The following is an 18,006-nucleotide window of genomic DNA, read 5'->3' as shown; positions in this document are numbered from 1 at the left end:
TAAAGAAAACTATGAAACCCTCTCTCATAAATGCCTGAGTTGGGGTCGGTCCTATGTGTGGGCAGAGGAACCGGCCACAAGATTTTCCGGACTCAGGCAACGGATTGAGAGGTGGCTTCCTTTCAGTGAGCAGTCGGGAGCAGGCATTGTTCCTTGCTCACCTGCCATGAGGATTTGAACCCATTTTTCCTGAATTCTTTACCTCGGGGTTTTCAACCTTGGCACCACTGACGTTTTGTACTGAATAATTATTTGTGGAGGTGGCCGTCTTATGCAATGTAGGATGTCTAGCAGCATCCCTGGCCTCTGTCCCCTGGGCATAGATAGCATCTTCTCTGAATGTGACAACAAAAAACGTCTCCAGACGTTGCCAAATGCCCCTGGGGTGGGGACCGCTAGGTGTACCATGAAGCCCCGAGGATCTATAAGGTCCTTCTTAGCCCCGATATTCCAGGGTTCTGTCAAATCGAACAGATGCCATCTGAAGGCACTTGGGGCAGCAGAATTACGGTAGGGCTTCACCCTGAGACACAGACTATGTGTCACATGTACAGTGGGCCACCACAAGGTCAGGATGGCCTCTGATTGGATCTCTTCAAAATGCTTGTCCTCCAGACAAGCAGGTAGCATCTTCAGTGAGCATCCTGTCTGGATATTCACTGATGAGCGAGGAGGCACTGATGTCACGCAAAGGAATCCCTCCCTCATTTGTAAACCAGTGCCCAGGCCATGCTTTCTCCGGAAACCAAGGGCCCAAAGTCATAGCCAACCAGAGCTCCACTCCAAGCTATTTTTGAGGCATTATCTCCAGAAAGACCCTTTCGGGGTGAGGCGAGGGAGGCAAGGTCTTACAAGTGCAGGAGCAGGACCCCTTCTTTATTTAAAATTTGGCTATTTTTTTCATCGTGGATTTTTTTTTGCATTGATTTTGATTTTGTAAAGACATACTGCATTGAAACATTTTGTTCCTGAGTTACGTTGTGTCCCTCTGAAATGTTGCATCCTAGCAAGTATCTCACTCGCCTCATCCTAGCCCTGGCCCTGATCACCCAGATTTTATGATGCAGAACAGCAGGCCTGGGAGTGAGGAGCATGGCAAAAGGAGCAGCCAACACTTATCCTGAAGGGCCCAAACACCTGGTGTTGCAGAAGCCCCAGTAGCGACTGCTCAGCGCGAGCACACTGAAGATAAACTAGACAGAGCCTCCCAGCCCTGATCCTCGGTGAATGAATGGTCTGGGGCGCCACACATCATCCATTTATTCACAGTCATTCTCTGAGGACCCGCTCTTGGTAGATGCTGGTGAGACCAATGTGGTGACGACCACTTCCAGGCCGGGAAGACAGGCTCATAAACAAACGAAGCCTGATGCCGGCGATAAGGACTGTACAAAGCACCGTGGGAGTCTGCTCGAGCAGTGATTCATTGGATCTGATCTGCGGGGACAGAACCCAAATGCAAGATTCATTCCCAACCCAGGAGAGATCCTGTCAACCACAGGTCATTTTCCGCGTTCGCTAACAAGCCTGCCAGTCTCTGCGGTGGGATGTGAGCTGGGGAGTTAGCCTCATTTGCTTTAGTCACTTGGGCAGCAATCAAGGGACTCCCTACCCCCCCTTCGTACAGCAGAGGCTCGTTCGGGTAGAAACAATTAATGAAACGATTCCCACATAATTAGAGGGCTTAACTGATGAAAAGCCAGAATATGGTTTTTTATTGCCCACTCTCTTTTGTGATTTGAGATTCAGGCAGTGGGTATGGCGGGGACTTTCAAGGAAGAAAGAGAGAGAAAAGAATGTGCTTGTGAACGATGGTCTAGCTCCCCATTTTACAGATGAGCACATTGAGGCCCCGAGTGGACAATTGAGTTGTTCAGAGGGACAGCCTTGAAAGAGAACCTGTTAGTAATAATAGTGCAGACCCACAGGTGAGGGGAAGAATGTGGGGGAGGACAGTGTCTGCCTCCACTTCTCCAGTTGTACAGGGACATGTACAAGTTTGCTTTGTTAAGAAATTAATTAAGCAGTGAGGTGCCTGGGTGGCGCGGTTGGTAACGCGTCTGACTCTTGATCTTAGCTCAGGTCATGATCTCACAGTTCATGAGTTCGAGCCCTGCATCTGGCTCTGTGCTGATGGTGCAGAGCCTGCTTGGGATTCTGTCTCTTCTTCTCTCTGCCCCTCCTCTACCTGTGTGTGCACGTGCATGCTCTCTCTCTCTCTCTCTCAAAGTAAATAAATTTAAAAAAAAAACAAAAAGAAAAAACATTAATTAAGCAGCAGCTAATCCCTACAGAGGCGATAAATAGAGCCAATAAGCTGGCATTTGGTTTGTGGCAGGAGACGAGGACCCTCGTGGCCGGTGCCAGGTGTCCCGCACGCTAGGGAGGAGGGGTTGGGTACTTTAAAGGAGGGTACGCCTAGAGTGTGGAATGTGGCAGCACTCGGGGTCTCCTCCCGGCAGCCCCGTGCCTACCTTGCCATGCCTCCGAATGCCCAGCAGCGTGGCATCTGTTCTCTCACACAGGCAAGAAGGCAGGAAGCACCATCAACTCCATTTTATGGTTGAGGAGATTGGCACTGAGAAATGTTCAGTGATTTTCCCAGGGGCATTCTGCTGAGCCCTTTCCTGGCAGATCCTCCCCTAGAGCCCAGCCCTCTGTGTTGTCGGCCCACCCCAGGCCCTCTCCCCAGTCTCGCAGAGACTCCGCTGTTGGAATACACAGTCCGGGCTGCCGTCTTTGCACAGCGGGGCTGTGTGTGGCTATCTCCACCCCTTGGCCCATCATTCCTGTCAACTCCACCAGTTCAGGGAGACCCAACATCATCTACCTTTGAGCCCATCTGCTCCAGAGTTCTTTCTTACAGTTTTCTTTATATACACCTACCCATCTCCCCTCCAAGACTCCCTGCACTAAAGACCTTGTCTTTTGCCTCCTGCTAGCCCCAGGGCCTGGCACAGCATCTGGATAGTAGTGTTCCAGAAATATGTCTCCCTCCCCCTGGTCTGGTATGGCCAACCCTTGTAATAGCCCGGTGAAGCCAACTTTGGGATTCTCTGATTAGCCACACTACAGCCAATCCACTTCCTGGAAGCTGCCATGGGAATGGTCTTTGTCCTTGAAACAAGAGATCACAAATGCAGATTCATGGCGGGGGTTGGGTGGTTGAAGCAGGTACCACAGAAGAGTGAAGCCCACCTCCTGGGTCTTTAGGGATGCCTCAGGTCCACACAAGTGGGCAGGTCTTCTCAGCTCCTTTCCATGCTGGTTTCAGGAAACTATGGTCCCAGCGCTACTGGACCTTTGCTTTGCCAAGGGAAGCAGACATCTGGTTTTGATGTGAAACTTACCTATGTGACAGTGTTGGTGTTAAATCCATCTTTTTAAAAAGCCACTGTGATCGGATCAAACAAAACACAAGTCTGGGCTGCTTGTCTCTCTGCCTGTGGGGGAACTCTGATTTTAGCGCTTTCTTAGGCAGAAGGCTGAAAAGATGGCAGGAAGGGCTGGGGTGGGTTGGGGTCTGCAGGAGCCACTCAGAATGTCCCTCCCTCTCCCTCCCCACCTTGTAGGGGGTGCACGGGCTCCCCTGTTCTGTACTTGAAACGGTACCTTGCCGGCCCGATGCTATTGTGTGGTGTTCTAAAACGCCATCCCCTGCTCTGGTGGTCTTGAGTCTCCCTCCCACCAAGCTCACCATGCTCTCTCTTCCTTGTGGGTAAATGAGAGGAAAAAGTCATCAAGTCTCGTGGTGCTTTCCGCGGCTTGACAACGTTAGTCTCAAATGTCTTCTCAGCGAATCTCCATGTTTTCAATTACCTCCTAACTCACCTCCGGGGAGCCCAGCCAAGCAGGAGGATTAGTAAAATAATGAGCTTAAATTATTTAGTTTTATTCCCCCCACCCTGTCTTTATTCTGTGGCAGTATTGAATCTAATCCAGGTCCAGATGCATTGGGTGATACATGACAGGTGATGGCTAATAACTGATCCCATTTTCAAATTAATATGCAAATTCCCTCGGAGCTGAGGAATGGAATGAAAGAGGCCAGTTGGGGCCAGCAGGGAGGAGAGTTGTGAGCAGGGAAGGAGCAAGAGGGGAGAGGAGGCTGCGACGTACCCCCTTATCCTCCCCTCCCTGGTCTAATCAGAACCTTCCTAGGAGACATGGGGGAGGGGAAATTTGATAACGTGGAAAATCGTCTTTGTCAAACAGAATCCCCAAGTGTACTCATGTCTCCCTCTACAGGGAGGCTGTGGGATCTTTGTACAGCAGAGCTGGAGGGGATTCTTCCCCCATTTTACAGATGAAGGAACTGAGGTCCGAACATAAGAAGGGAGTTGGGAGCAAATCTGTGCCTATAAATCAGGATTGCCCTAAGCCAGCAGGAAGGCCAGAGGGAGAAGTCTCCCATGAAGTGAGCCGCAGGAAGGAGATTCTTTCTCCTCCAGACTCTGAAAATATATCCCTTCTAGTTCAAGAAGCAGGTCCTCTGTGTGTGGGATTCTCTGTCGGAGCATACCCAGTACTCTCGGTCAGCACTCTGACACTTTCTGATAATTACCAGTTGGAAGGTTGAATTCATGAAGCACAGTGAGGCACCTGCTACCTGCTGTGTGTCTGTCATTGTGTTGAGCACTGGAGACAGGCTTCTGTTCCATTAATTTAATCATCAACTTCACATAACAAATGGGAAAGCGGAGTTCCCAGCTCGTGACCTTCCAAGGGGAGAGACTTCCCAGCAGAGGTGGGTCTGGATTCCAGGGCTCCTCAGTCTGTTCCAGTGCTAGCTCTGTCTCCTGGCCAGCTCTTAATCTTCAGGCTAGGAGCTCTGGACGTGGTTGTATCCAGCCTGGTTTCTCTCTATTTATTTTGAAAAAGTTCATAGAAAAATAAGTTATCTTCCCAACTCACCCAGGAAGATGGGTTATTGGAAGGAAGGGGCCACAGGCTGCATTGACCCGTAGCTAGTGAAGAGGGAGTGGTTGTTCTTTGGATGGGAGGGAGCTGGGCCCAGGCATAGTGTCCTGGTACAAAGATTGACGCCTGGGATGCTTCATTAGGCAGGATTGTCTCAGCAGGAGCCCCGTTCCCTTAATCACTTAATCTTCATGTAGCTTTCCTTAATGTGTATTTACCCTCCTGTCTATTCCCTTCTTTGGGCTGCCTTTTTTGCTGTCACCGGGGCTGTGTCTCAAGATCCTGGGGTTGTTGAATGCTGGAGGACAGGAGGCTGTAGGGACAGAGGCCTGCAGGGTAAATGGGCCCAGAGCTGGAAGAGGGGAGTCATGGAGGAGGGATTAGGAGGAGACTTGAGGCTGTGCTGTCCAAAATGATAGCCACTAGCCAAACATGGCTATTTACATTTACATGAATTAAAATTTAGTGAAATCAAAAATTCAGTTTCTGGGTCATTCACACTAGTGTTCAACGGCCACATGGGGCTAATGGCTATTTTATTAGCATGAATACAGCATTTCCAACATCACAGTAAGTTCTGTTGGATTGTACCATTCTCAGGGGGGTTTTTTATGTCTTAAGCATCTGATGCCTAGTTTGATTCCCAGGATAATCTCCCTGGTATCTAGGCCCTATGTCCACTGCAATGTCCAGCTCAGGGCTTTACCTGTTCTGGGGCTTGATAACTGGCATCCCGTTATCCAAAATCAGAGGAAGGGATGAGGTGATCCTATGCATCCATCTAGGCAGTCAAGCCATTTCTATTCCAATAAGAATAAGCCACATAAACCATTAAAAGTGAAGAGCTCTTACACTGGTCTTATAACCAACCAGTTATAAGTGGGAGTAAAACCCCTTTGACTTGGGGAGGGCAGATTTCAAAGTAAGGAAACCAGAGAGCACAAAAATGAGGTGGGCTTCTTGCGGGGGGGTGGGGGTAGTGAGAGTGGTCCTGCTGGGCTTTTCCTTCCAAAGTGAGGTGGTTTCCTAAAGTTTAGAACCACATAGCAAACAAGGAAAGGGAAGAAAGGAAGGAGAGAGGGAGGAAGGGAGGGAGTGGGGGTAAGAGGAATCAGAAAGACAGGAAGGGTCATGATGAGCACAAAAGCCCTTAGGCTGGAACAGTATATTTGAAGACCTCACAGGTGTCAAAAGTCACTTTGTGTCTCATGCGGTGCTTACAACGTATAGATGAGGAGCTAGGACGTGCGTTCCTATCATGCACGTTGCGCAGATGAGGAAATTAAGGCTCAGAAATTAAGGTTAAGGGCTTTGTCCAAATGAGTCTTCTCTGGTGCCAAGGGGCAGTTGGCTGTTGTGCCTCACACATCTTGTTGATAAGGGCGACTGCCAGCTGGAAGGCCCAGCCCCAGGAGTTGCGGGAGGCAGCAGTAGCCAGGTGCAGACTGTGGAGTGGCAGGGATTATTTGCAGCCTGAGAGCAGGAAGACATTCAGCAGTGGAAGCAGCAGGTGAGGCTTTAGGAGGGGAGCTGTAGAGAAAGGGAGGGGGTGGGGGAGCAGGAAGAGGGTGCAGAAGTGAGCTCAGCAAAAGGGAGAAGAGGAGGAGGGTGCACAGCCACTGACAAAGAGAGGCACCTGCAGCCCAAGCCTGGGGAACCACTGGCCACTGACCCACAGGCTGGGAGGCGTGCAGTGGGGCTGCTGGGAAACTTCCAGGTTTAAGTTCATGTCTCTGCCAATTACATTCTTCTCAATCAAATCCCTTTCTGTTACAACTTGTATAGCAGGTGGGCCATCAATGTTGCCCTCACTTCAAAGTAGGGGGCCAGTTGTCTTGATTACTATTTTGCAAACATTTTTAGCAATGTTCCAGATCCAAGGAGTGAGTAATGTGTATTTCTCATTGTGACCCGGGACACACACACACACACACACACACACACACACTCATCATTCTGTGAACTGAAACAACAGTTTCTCAAAACAGTACTCTTATTAAGATATACTCTCAGGGCACCTGGGTGGCTCAGACAGTTAAGCGTCCAACTCTTGATCTCAGCTCCGGTCTTGATCTCAGGGTCATGAGTTCAAGCCCTGCGTTGGGCTCCGCGCCCATGTACTCCTATGTTCTCTCTTCTTAGCCCCTCTTGTCTCATCTCTGTTCTTCTCTTCCCTTCTATTCTCTTGCATTGGGAAAAATTCTGGTCACAGCCCACTAAACTGATTTTATTCCTCACTAATGGGTCTTGACCTACAGTTTAAAACACACTGGTCTGCTGAATTGTATGAAAACCTCACACTGCCCTTTCTTCTTAATGATGCTGCCTGTGTGACCCCTTCTGTTTGGAAGATACAATCTCTGGGAACGAGGGCTGCATGGAACACCAGGAGAGGGTCTGTGGAGGCAGTAGGGAAAAAAAATTCATCACTTCTCTCAAACACAATGATGCAATTGATATTTATCTGAGGGGCGGTCAATTTCCTGGCATAAGAGTTGACTGTTCCTATAAAATGTATTAACCAAGACAATGGGGAGAGTTATTACAGCCCTCTGTGTATGTGTGCCAGGCACTGCACCAGGAACTCTCTAGATTTTATCAAGTTTACTCTTTGCTACAAGCCTACAAGCTCAATATCATTAGTCCCATTTTACAGGTTAAAAAAAAAAAAGTTGTGCTCAGAGAAGACAAACAACCAGTCTAGTGTCACTCAGTATCAGAGCTGGGATTGAAACCCAGGTCTATGTATATTCAAAACCTCTATTATCTTGGAAATATGAAATTATTTTAACAGTTGAACATCAACATTACTTCAGAGAACAAAACTGCCAGGGTCTTATGTCCTCTGCCCTTGCTCTGTCTCTCTCTCTCTCTCTCTCTCTCTCTCTCTCACGCACACACACACACACACACACACACACACACCATATAATTACTAAAACAAATACGCATATAATTTACTACCCAATTTGTCTTGATACGTGTACAAGGCATATTGGATCTAGCCATATCAGGTCCCCACGTACCCTTTCTGAGAGGAAAATGTGGATGGTGTGAGAGAACTGGCAACCCCCATGGGGGTTTGTCTACATGCCAGCAGCCTCCTTTTTTTATTTAAAAATTTTTAAGTGTTTCTTTTTGAGAGAGCGAGAGAGCGCATGAGTAGGGAAGGGGCAGAGAGAGAAGGAGACACAGAATCCAAAGCACAGAGCTGTCAGCACAGAGCCCAACACGGGGCTCAAACTCACAAACTGTAAGATCATGACCTGAGCCAAAGTCAGACGCTTAACTGACTGAGCCACCCAGGTGCCCCACCAGCAGCCTCCTAATGCTGGTGACCTAATGTGGTGGGTAGTGTGAATCAGCTTGTTCAACCTATATTCTTCCCTGCTTCCACCACTGCAAAGACTGAAAAGCAAAAATAATAAAATAAAATAAAAGTAAAAGTAAATTAAATTAATTAAATTAAAAAATACTACCTCCCTCAGACTTCTCTGTAGCTATTATTTTCCATGTGAATTAAGTTCTCCAATTAAATGTTCTTGCATAAGACGAGGGAAGCAAAGGTGAAGTGGAGGCCACATTGTTGCTTCTTTGGGCTATTTTTCCACTGGAAAGGGAGGTTGTGGAGATGGACCCTTTCCCCACTGTGATAGTGTTCCAATGCTCACTCCCCAGCTTCTAGGTGTTGAGAAACAGCTGTAGTGGACGACACAATGACTGAAAGCCACATTCTAGACCCAATCCCCAGCACTGAGAGTAGTTTGAGACAGACAGACACAGGGGCACAGCCACAGGGCTGGTTTCCCAAGTCAGGATTCCTGAACCCTGCTTTTCATGACCATGGGTATGATCTCAAACTCAACAGCAATAGTGGTGGCTTCAGGGGAGTAGCCCCACTGGTAGGTCAAAGCCATGCTGTTCGAAGAGGCATTCCTGGACCCAGCCTGAAGCCCACACACTTTTTCCCTTCCCAAAGGTTTTAGGCACCTAATCCCCAGTCTTCCATCCCTTTCCATTTAAAATATCTAGTTATTTTCCATTCCCGGCACAGAACCTAGCTGATATATTTTCCTTTACACCCCTACCCTGAGCATCCGACCCCCATCTAAACATGTCCAGGGAAGAGATTCTCCCTTCCAAGCAAGGATGCCAGTTCTACCCTCAGGGGCTGAGGCTTGCTTCAGAACCCTGCTCAATTTATCACTTTGGCTCAGTGACTTCTATGAAGTTATCTGCACCTATTGTTCACAAATAAAAACGTACTGTCTCGTGGATGAATTGGCTGGTTTTGTTAGTCAGAACCCTGTTCAGTCTCAGGGAAGCCTCAGATAACTCATCAGGCAATCCTTCTCCTTCTGGGTCTTCTGAGATCCACAAGTCTTTCTGTGGAGGCAGGAGGTTTCCAGGGGAAGTCTCACATCCTGCTTTCCAACCCTGGAAATTGGCAATGTGTCACTGGTCCCAGCTGAGCCCTCCAAAGCCAGTTATTGATCATATCTTCTATTCCCTGAGCTCCTAAGAGTAAGGGGAGGGGGGATGTTTGTGTATCACTAGGGGAAGATCTTTTTGTTCCCCAAAGAGGGAGAAGCAGTGGGGTCTGAGTGGTTGGATCTCCCCCATCCAGGTCTTTCATTGATGTGACTGTCTGGTTTGAGGAGGCGGCATCTGCCACAGGAACCCTGGGCTGTAACAGAGCCACAAGGTATAGCAACCAACACTATTGCACAGATGAGAAAAACGGAGCCCAAAGAGAGGAAGGGACTGGTGCTGGGTCACACCATGAGTCAGTGGGAAGACCGTGACAACAGCTCTGAACTCCTGACCGTCAGCTCAGTGCTCTTCTTACCTCAGCATACCATCCACCGCATTCTCCAAAAGACACAGGAGACTGTCATTTCTCCTAGAGGGTGGAGCTGGGGACACAGCCATTGCTGTGGAAAAACTGGTGTGTGAGTTAGCTGGTAAATTTTCCCTGCCCCCCCCCCCTTTAGGAGATGCGGTGCATCTACCAAGGTCCTAATGGTAAACAGATGGCACCTCAAAATGGGTCATTTGAGGAGAGTCTAATAAAGGGACATTTACAAAGCTGGGTGCAGGGAATGGGGAAATGATAAAAGACGGTACAGTACTGAGGGGTTCCATTTCCACACTAGGTTTGGAAGGTCAAGAGAAGGGATAGTATGTGGAACCCAGAGAGAGAGGGAGTAGTGTGTGGAGCCTGTGTGACAGGAGTTGTGACTTTTGGTTGAGGGACTTGGCTAACCTAAGCAACAACACTGAGAGGGAATCAAGAGATAAATACCCCAACTTCTCTCTCTTTTTCTGCTCTTCCACTCCCTGCCAGAGCCTTCCACTGGCTAAACACAACCAGAAGCGGGGGGAAAGAGGACCCAGTGATACAGCGCAAGTGGGGAGCCTCTTGGGCATGAGAGAGAGAGAGAGAGAGAGAGAGAGTGTCCTAGACCTTGGGACCAGGGAGAGAACCTATTCTCCAGATTATCTGGGTGTTTGCAGCAGGAGAGCATGGGCAGCAGGTGCAGAGAACCAGCCCTCCCATCCTGGTGAGGAGCCCAATTTCCCTGTAGCAAGATCCTTCTATGGGCTGCTCAGCCAACTATGACCCTCAGAGATGGAAAGGAATGACTTCAAGGGCATCTGAAAAGCCTCCTTTCACCAACTTTGTTTCTTGGGGAATCTAAAGGCTAGGTTTCCATGGAGGGCTTACCTGGAACATCCCTGAAGCAGTTGGTTTGGGGCTTGGGGGTGTCCTTCAGGCCAGGTGCATAGCATTCCTGCTGTTCATAAATGTTTGCAGCTACCTCCTGAAGAAGGGAACAGACGGCGGGAAGGTTTTCAGCCACTGGAGTATACACAGCTATGTTTTTAAAGTTTATTTATTTGTTTTGAGAGACAGAGACAGAGAGAGCACAAGTGCAGAAGGGGAAGACAGAGAGGGAGAGAGAGAAGGCTCTCAAGCAGGCTCCATGGTGTCAGTGCAGAGCCCATCATGAGGCTTGATCTCATGGACTGTGAGATCATGGCCTGAGCCACATCAAGAGTCGGAGACCCAATTGACCCAACCAAAATCAAAAGTAAGCCACCCAGGAGCCCCTATATACAGCTATTTTTAATATAATGTGGGAGGTTTCATCATACAAAATAGAGATAACTTAAGGTGTATGAAGTACCTTACCCAGATAATTTGACAACAATTTATGCATTAAGTGGGTTTATCTCAAGGGTGCCTATTTTCAGGGTCCTCTCAGTTGCTGGCTCTTTATCTCCCACTGTTCTTGGGACTGTTATCCCACTGGATCCTCTCTTGTTAGATCACTCCCCTCCTGTCTCAGGCCAGTCTCCTGGCTCCCCAAGGTGCCTGATGAAGCACGGCCCCTTTTTGTCGGGGCACCAGATCCACCTCCTCAACCTTGGGTCAAAAAGGGCATGTTGCAGACAATGTCCAGTTTAGGTCCTTCAAAAAAACAGATTCCAGGATGGGATTAAGTGTGTAATAATATTAGTAAGGGAAACACCTATGAGGGGAAATGAGGAAGGAGCCAGCAGAGGCTGGAGAGACATTCAGGCTACAAAGTAAGACTGACCGGGAATGAAGAAGAGAGAAAAAGAAGGTTAGATGGAAACATGTAGGCTCCTGTGCACTCTAAAGAAGTTTTGGTGAGGCTCTTGGGTGTCCTCAAGCCAAAGTCCCCTGGAAGAGGAGCCTGAGTCTCTCAGGGAACTGCTTACTGTAGTATCTTTGCTGCATTAAGTCAATGGTTAGGAGCAGCCAATTGAAAGTGTGGCCTTGGTACAAACGTGGCAATGGATTTCAGAGCACAGCAACTGGGGTTCCTGGAAAACTAAGCCCACAGTAGTTAGGGATCTGCAAGGCACATTCTAAGGGCTGCCACAGCTCCCTACCATGTCCACCAGCTCACCCTGTTCTCTGCTCATAGATGTGCCTCCACTAAGCTTTACTCCCTGCCTTGTTCTGTGGCTGGGGCCTAAGTCTTCCATATTGATGAATGTACTCTTCTTTACTTCAAGTCTATTCCTCTGGCATGGTCTTGTCTTGTCTTGTCTTGTCTTGTCTATCTTGCCTTTTCTTTGCTTTTTTTTCTTTTCTTTTCTTTTTTTTTCTTTTCTTTTCTTTTCTCTTTTCTTTTCTTTTCTTTTCCTTTCTCTTCTTTTCTTTTCTTTTCCTTTCTCTTCTTTTCTTTTCTTTCCCAGTGCTCTTCCACCTCTCTAGCTCTTCTATCCATCAGTCCTCAACCAGCTAGTTCTCATCTTCTTGAATCAGTTTTCTTAAAGGTCTCAGCATGTTCTCTTAAGTCTCCAGTCCATCTTAATAATACCTGGTTCACCAGTGTCGGGCAAAAAACTCCTTTCCCCTTCTTCCCACCTCCAGTATCCCTTATGATACAGACATATGAATCCTTAACAAAATATTAGCAACCCATATCCAACACCATAGTAAGAGGATTATACACCATGACCAAGTGTGTTTTATCCCAGGAATGCTAGAGTGGTTCAACATAAGATAAGCAATCAATGTCATATACCACATTAATAGAATGAAGGGGAAAAATCGAGATGATCATCTGAATTGATGCTGAATATACATTTGACAAAATACAATATCCTTCATGATAAAAAACACTCAGAAAACTAGGAATAAAAAGGAACTTCCTCAACATAGTAAAGAGCATTTGTGAAAAACCCACATGCTCACTGGTGAAAGATGGACAGCTTTCTCTCTAAGATCAGGAAGAAGACAAGAATGCTTGCTTTCGCCACTACTGTTCAACATTGTACTAGAAGTTCCAGTCAGAGCAGTAAGACAAGAAGATATAAAAAGCATTGAAATTGGTAAGGGAATTATCCCTATTTGCAGATAATATAATATAATTATATACATATATTCCTAAAGAAACCATAAGAAATCTACTAGCACCAATGAAAAAATTCAGACAAGTGGCAGGGTATAAAATCAACATACAAAAATCAATTGTGCTTCTATAGTTCAGGAATGAACAATCTGAAAGAAATTAAGAAAGCAATTTTGGGGCACCTGGGTGGTTCAGTTGGTTAAGTGTCTGACTCTTGATTTTGGCTCTGGTCATGATCTCAGAGTTCATGAGTTCTAGCCTTGTGTTGGACTCTATGTTGTCAGTGCAGAGCCTGCTTGGGATTCTCTCTCTCACCCCCTCTCTCTCTCTCTCTGCCCCTTCCTGGCACATTCTCATTCTCCCTCAAAAGTAAAGAAATAAACTGAAAAAAAAAAGTAATTTCATTTACAATAGTACCTAAAAGAATAAAATACCAGGGTGCCTGGGTGGCTCAGTTGGTTAAGTGTCTGATTCTTGATTTCAGCTCAGGTCATGATCCCACGGCCATGGGACTGAGCCCCACACTGGGCTCCGTGTTGAGCTTGGAGACTGCTTAATATTTTCTCTCTCCCTCTGCCTTTCTCCCCTGCTCACATACACAGTCTAAATAAATACATAAATAAGTAAATAAGTAAGTAAATAAATAAATAAATAAATAAAATTAAACAAATACAAGAATAAAATACCTAGGAATAAATTTAACCATGGAAGTGAAAGTCTCATACACTGAACACTACAAAATATTGCTGAAAGAAGTTAAAGAAGACCTAGATAAAAGGAAAAATGTCTTTTATTCATGGACTGGAAGATTTATTATTGTTAAGATGGCAATATTATCCAAAGAAATCTTAAAGATTCAACATAATCCCTATCAAAATTCCAAGACTTTTCTTTCAGGAATGGAAAAGTTGTTCCTCAAATTCATATAGAATTTCAAGGAGCTCTGAATAGTCAAAACAATCTTGAAAAATAAGACCCACACTTGCCAATTTCAAAATTTAATACAAAGTTACAGTAATTAAAACAGGATGGTATAGGTGTAGGAAAAGACACAGCAGCTAATGGGCTAGAACTGAGAGTCCAGAAATAAATCTGTAAATCTAGAGCCAACTGATTTTCAATAAGGGTGACAAGTTCATTCAAGGGCAAATGATAATTCAACAACTGGTGCCAGGACAACTGGGTTTCCAAATGCAAAAGAATGAAATAGGACCCCTACCTCACACTATATACAAACACTAACTCAAAATCGATCAATGGCTGGGGGGCCTGGCTGGCTCGGTCAATAGAGCATGCGACTCTTGATCTCTGGGTTGTAAATTCAAACCCCAAGTTGGGTGTAGAGATTACTTAAAAATAAAATCTTAAAAAAAATGAATCAAAGGCCTAAATATAAGAGCTAAACCATACAACTCTAAAAGAAAGAGTTAGAGGTAAATCTTCATGACCTTGGATTTGGTAATGGGTTCTCAGATATGACACTAAAAGCATGAATAGCAAAAGACAAAAATAAATACATTGGACTTTATCAAAATTAAAAACTTTTGTGCAAGGGACATTATCAATAAGGTTAAAACAACTCACAGAAGGGGGAAATATTGCAAATCATATACTGGAGAGTGTTTAATATCCAAAATATATAAATAGCTCCTCAACTCAAAAAAAAAAAAAAAAAAAAAGACAAACAACCCGATTGAAAATGGGCAAAAGACTTAAACAGACATTTTTTCCAAAGACAATGTACAAATAGCCAATAAGCACATGAGAAGACGCTCAACATCTTTAGCCATCAGAGAAATGCAAATCAAAACCACAATGAGATGCAACCTCATACCTACTAGGATGGTAATCATAATAGCAACAACAATAACGATAATGAAAATAAAAAGTGATGTCAAGAATGTGGAAAATTGGAAAATGTGTACATTGCTGGTGACAATATAAAATGGTATAGTTACTACAGAAAACACTTCAGCAGTTCCTCAAAAAGTTAACCATAGAATTACCGTATGACCTAGCAATTTCACTCTTGGATGTATATTTAGAAGAATTAAAGAGAGAGCCTCATGGGGCGCCTGCGGGGGGGGGGGGGGGGGAGGGGGGCTCGGTCAGTTAAGCTCAGATCATGATCTCACAGTTCATGAGTTTGAACCCTGCGTCGGGCTCTGTGTTGACAGCTCAGAGCCTGGAGCCTGCTTTGGATTCTGTGTGTGTGTGTGTGTGTGTGTGTGTGTGTGTGTGTCTGCCCCTCCCCCTCTCATGCTCTATCTCTCTCTCAAAAATAAATAAACATTAAAAAAATTTAAAAAAGAGAGACTCAAACAGATACTTGTAGGCCAATATTCATTGCAGCATTGTTCACAATAGCTAGAAAATGGAAACAACCCAAGTGCCCATCGACAGATGAATGGATTAACAAAATATGGTATGTAAATATAATGGAATATTATTTAGCTATAAAAAAGAATGAAATTCTGATACATGCTACAATATGGATGGATCTTGAAAACATTATGTGAGTGAAATAATCCAGATGCAAAAAGGCAAATATTGTATGATTCCACTTATATGAAATATCTAAAGCATCCATCATAGTGACGGAAAGTAGATTAGGGGTTACCAGGGATTGTGGGTAGAAGAGGATGGGAGATTTATTGTTTACTCAGTACAGAGTTTCTATCTGGGGTTATGGAAATGTTTTGGAAATAGATAATGGTGATAGAAGCATAACACTGAATGTAATTAATACCACTGAATTGTACCATTAAAAATGGTTAAAACGGGAACACCTGGGTGGCTCCGTTGGTTAAGAGTCTGACTCTTGGTTTTAACTCAGGTCATGATCTCACAGTTTGTGAGTTTGAGCCCCAAGTCAGGCTCTGCACTGACAGTGTGGAGCCTGCTTGGGATTCTTTACCTCTCTCTCTCTGTCCCTCCTCTGCTTTCAAAATAAGTAAATTTTTTTTAAAGCATGCCTTAAAAGAAAACACAAGGGAAGTAGATATAATAAATGGTTACAGAACAGAGGTGATGTTTGAAAGGTCTAAAATGTTTAAAAAATGGTTAAAACATTGTACTTTATTGTATATATATGTATACATACATACATACATACATATATACATACATATATATATATACATATTGTATATATATGTATGTATATGTATAATATGAAATACTAAAATATGTAATATAAAAATATAGAATAAAATGTATAGAGTATATAAAGTATTCCATTTTAACCATTTTTAAATATGTATACTTGACCACATTTTTTTTAAAAAGAGTGCATTACTATTGAGCTGGGGTGGGGGATACACTGTGGGAAACTTGGATTCAACCCTGCTAGGGCCACCCTAGGGAACCATCCAGAATATACCTCAGAATTGTCCTTTGAAGAATGGAAGCCTGGGCTATTTGTCCCTTGGCTTCCATCCCCCAGTAGTAGAGAGTTGTCCCTTTGGATTGTTAACTTCGCAGCATTTCCTGGATGTGCCCAGGTGTGGACCAAGTCCTGCAGCTCCAAGAAAGCCCAGAGGCAGAAAGCAGAACCTTCCTCTGTATGGGGAGGTGGGACTCTGTCTGCCACAGATGTGCTGAAAGCAGTGATGTGAAGCACAATACACTTCTGCGGCATGTCTCATCCTCCCTGGAGTCTGGGAGCCCTCTTCAGTCTGCAGTGTCCTTGGAAGAAAGTGGTGGATGCTTGCACCAGCACTAAGCTTGTACATTCTCAAATCTCAAGATGATGACCGGGGGTTTTCACCTCTGCCAACATCTGAAGACAGATAGAATGATGGGCTGGGTCCTTGGGAGAGCCTGCCCAGGGTTCCTCGAGAACCATCACCAGCATATGTCGTCATCAGGGTAACTGTACAGAGGGTGTTCGTCTGAAATCCAGCCCTTCTGGTGTTCCTGTCTCTCAGGTAGCACTGTATCAGTTTTCTCTCACTTCTGAACACCTGCATCTCAGAAATCCAATAAGGAAATAAGGATCCCCAAAGAGATGTCTTCCTAGAAAGTTAACAGATGATTATAGGATCTTCCTGTGGGAGGATAAGGCAGGGCCTTCCAGAGGCAGGTTGCCTCGAGGACAAAACTGAGTATATACACTCAGGTCATGGGGAACAAAGACAGGCCAGTTTCTAAATCTAACTCCTTTTGTTAATTTATTTATTTTGATACAAAAAGAGCAGGGGGCATAGACAGAAGGAGAGAGAGAGAATTCCAAATAGGCTCCATGCTGTCAGCACAGAGTTGGATGTAGGAGCTCAAACTCAATCGTGAGGTCATGACCTGAGCCAAAATCAAGAGTCAGACAGATGCTCAACCGACTGAGCACACAGGTGCCCCAAAATCTGACTTCCTTTGGAAAGCAGCATTATCATCTCAAATATGGACGAAGGTGACAGAAATGATGGAATAAACCATCTCCTGGGCATGGCTAGTGGAAAGAAATATAGAAGTAGAGGTCAGACTGCCTCAGCCCCCATATTGCTGTGCAGTCTGGGCATCCTTTCCTTCTCAGTTCTCCCCTTCCTCAATCTTAGTTCTCCAGACTGAAAGAAAAAAAAAACACGTGAAAAAGGAGACAATTCCTGTGGTCCTTTCAAGCAACGTTCTTCTTCAATCATAGGATCCTGATCTATATACGTCTGGGGATGTCTGTCCATGTTACAAGTTTCCTGGGGTGGAATCTTCCTTTGCTGAAGTTTAAGAGTGAATTTTTGTCCCTATCAACCTGGTTGATTGGTATTGACTATGTTTCAACAAGAACTCTGTGCTGGGAGCCTGGCTCTGACCTCTACAAGCTCCTGTCCCCAAGAGAAAAGACAGGTGCCTGTGAGGGCACAGATTAATCTTCCATGCCCCTTTCCATCCTCTTTGTGGGATTTAGTCAGAGCCTAGTATGTGTGAGTTTGGGTATGAGTAGAAGTTGGTGGTAGAGGGGACTAGTCATTAGAAAATAAAATATTCATGAGAAGCAGCATGGCATAGCAGGAACAAAACTATTTGCAGTTAGAGAGAAGTTCAAATCCTGGCTTTGGTGTTTCTTAGCTTCATGTTCTTGAGAAAACTACTCAAAACGTCATGTTTTTTGTTTGGGAAATGGGGATAACCCTGGCACATAGGGTTGTTTTTAAGATTAACAATAATCTATTTAAGTACCTGGTGAATACCAGATGCTCAA

Source organism: Panthera tigris, chromosome B2, assembly GCF_018350195.1.
Source record: "Panthera tigris isolate Pti1 chromosome B2, P.tigris_Pti1_mat1.1, whole genome shotgun sequence".
Lineage (NCBI taxonomy): Eukaryota > Metazoa > Chordata > Mammalia > Carnivora > Felidae > Panthera > Panthera tigris.
The sequence above is the reverse complement of the archived record's forward strand: the minus strand, read 5'-3'. Positions refer to the sequence as shown.